This window comes from Nycticebus coucang, chromosome 10, assembly GCF_027406575.1.
Source record: "Nycticebus coucang isolate mNycCou1 chromosome 10, mNycCou1.pri, whole genome shotgun sequence".
Classification (NCBI taxonomy): domain Eukaryota; kingdom Metazoa; phylum Chordata; class Mammalia; order Primates; family Lorisidae; genus Nycticebus; species Nycticebus coucang.
This window is the reverse complement of record NC_069789.1, coordinates 54726114-54728881: the sequence shown is the minus strand read 5'-3', so window position 1 is coordinate 54728881 and position 2768 is coordinate 54726114.

Genomic DNA, 2768 nt, shown 5'->3' with positions numbered 1-2768 from the left:
AAATATTTTATGAGTAGGACTCCCCTGGCAATAGAAGCAACACCAAAAACATATTACTGGTATCTGATCAAACTAAAAAGCTTCTGCACAGCTGAAGTCACTGCAAATAAAGCAAACAAACAGCCTTCAGAACGAGAGAAGATTTTTGCAGGTTATGATTCCGATGAAGGTCTGATAACTAGAATATACAGAGAACTCAAATTAATCAATAAGAAAAGAACAAACAACCCCATTTCTTTGTGGGCAAGAGACTTGAACAGAAACTTCTCTGAAGATGACAGGCATATGGCCAACAAAGACATGAACAAATGCTCATCATCTTTAATTATCAGAGAAATGCAAATCAAAACCACTTTGAGATATCACTTAACTCCAGTAAGATTAGCCCTCATCACAAAATCCCCAAACTTCAGATGTTGGTATGAATGTGGAAAGAAGGGAACACTTCCATACTCCTGGTGGAACTGCAAACTAATACAGCCTTTTTAGAAAGAATATGAAGAATTATCAATGAACTAAATTTGACCTACTGTTTGACCCTGCAATTCCATTACTAGGTATCTACCCAGATGAACAAAAATCATTTTACAACAAAGACATTTACACCAAAATGTTTATTGCAGCCCAATTTATAATTGCCAAGTCGTGGAAGCAGCCCAAATGCCCATCAACCCACAAATGGATTAACAAATTGTGGTATATGTATACCATGGAATACTATGCAGCCATAGAAAGATGGAGACTTTACATCTTTTATATTTACCTGGATGGAGCTGGAATATATTCTTCTTAGCAATGTATCTCAAGAATGGGGGGAAAGTATCCAATGTACTCAATACTATGATGAAACCAATATTTATTTATTTATTTTATTTTTTTATTAAATCATAGCTGGGTACATTGATATAATCATGGGGCATCATTTACTAGCTTCACAGACCATTTACCAAGTTTCACATAATCATTTATACCTTCATACAAATGAATAAACACAAATATAGTCCAGAGAGAAGGAGGGGAGAGGATGTAGAGGGAGGGGGAGGGCGAGTGGAGGAAGGGTATTTGATGAGATCTCACCTAATGTGCACAATGCAAGGGTACATTTCAAAACAACTAAGAGTGTATTATAAATGTCTTACCACAAAAAATAAGTGAGGTGATGGTTATGTTAATCAGTTGATTTGAGCATTCCATATTGTACAGCAATTCATCACATTCTACCCCACAAGTGTATACAATTATGATTTAATAAAAATTAAGTTAAAAAATTAAATAAAAAATAGAATGGTCCCCAGGGACCTCTGCCTCCTAGTATTGTCATCAACATACAATGCCCTCCCACACTGAAAAGGGCCAATCCATGTAATCAATAGGAAATAGCATAGTGTGATTCCTGAGGCTAAGTCATAAAAGACATTGTGGTTTCTGCCTTTCTTGTTCAGGGGGCAATTAGCTGCCAGGCCATAAGGACCCCAAACTCAAACAACCAATCTGATGTCAAGATCCACAGGGTGAAGAAATAAGGCATCCAACCAACAGCCAGGTGCATGAGCCAACTTAGTTGCCGATGCTCTGGTCCCAGTCAACCCTTCAGATGCCTAGAGCTTCCCCAATGTGTTGACTGCAATCTCTTGAGAGATTCCATGTCAGAAACAGCTAATCAACCCCAGAAACTCTGTGAGATAATAAATGTTTATTCTTGATTTAAGGCACTAGTTTAGGGTAGTTTGTTACTCTAGCAATAGATAATGAATTTAAAAGACATTGTACAAAAATCATTGCTATGTATTGTTCAAAAGTGTCAAGGTCATGAAAGATTAAAAAAAAAAAAAAGATTGAGGACATTTACCCAGATTAAAGAAGGAAAAAAGATATGATCTAGAGCAACACATGATCCTGGAATGATTCTGGATTGCGGGGTGGGGAATGTTGGTTGCTGCCGCTGTCGTTTTTTGCTATGGTGAAGATGATGGAGATGATTTCCAAAATTTCAATACAGTCGGTAGCTTATAAAATAACATTCTATCAATGTTAATTTATTTTTGATCATTGTACTGTCGTTATGGAAGAGAATGTGCTTGTTTTTAGGAAATACATACTGAAGTATTTAGAGGAAAGATAAACACCTGTAAATTATCCAACGGTCCAACGTAAGATTATATGATAATAAGTATATCATCACATACATATATGCACATATGTATCTGGAAAGCAGACAGAGGGGATGGTAAGAAAAATATAGTAAAATGTTAACGTCTAGGGTTAATCAGAGCGACAGGTATACAGGAGCTTTTTTGTGCCACACTCGACATTTTTGTGTAGAAATTACTTCCAAATAAAAAGAACTTAATAGTAGAGATGGCTGCTGTTCCTAAGCTTCCTAAATAGACAAAATGTTTTTTCAAACTAGGGGTTAAAGCCGTTAATAGGTTTTGAAATAGTGGATCCAAAACCAGAATGTTTAAAAGGACAGGATAAGATAGCATATTATAACATGGCATGGCTTAGAAGACAAGCAATGGTAGATTAGTAAAGATGAATACTACTCTGTGTACTTTTTGTTGTAGGAGCGGGAAAAGTGAGCGTAGTGGATGCGCGGTAAAAATGTTGGGAAGCCACCGCCACCACCACCACGCCAGGGTCTTGACCCAAGACTGACCGACCCCGCCCACCTCGCGGGGCCGCCCCGCCCCGCCCCCTCCATTCACAGCAGCGTGGCGCCCGCCCCCAGGCCACCTGCAGGTGTGCGCGCAAACCTAGCACAAGAG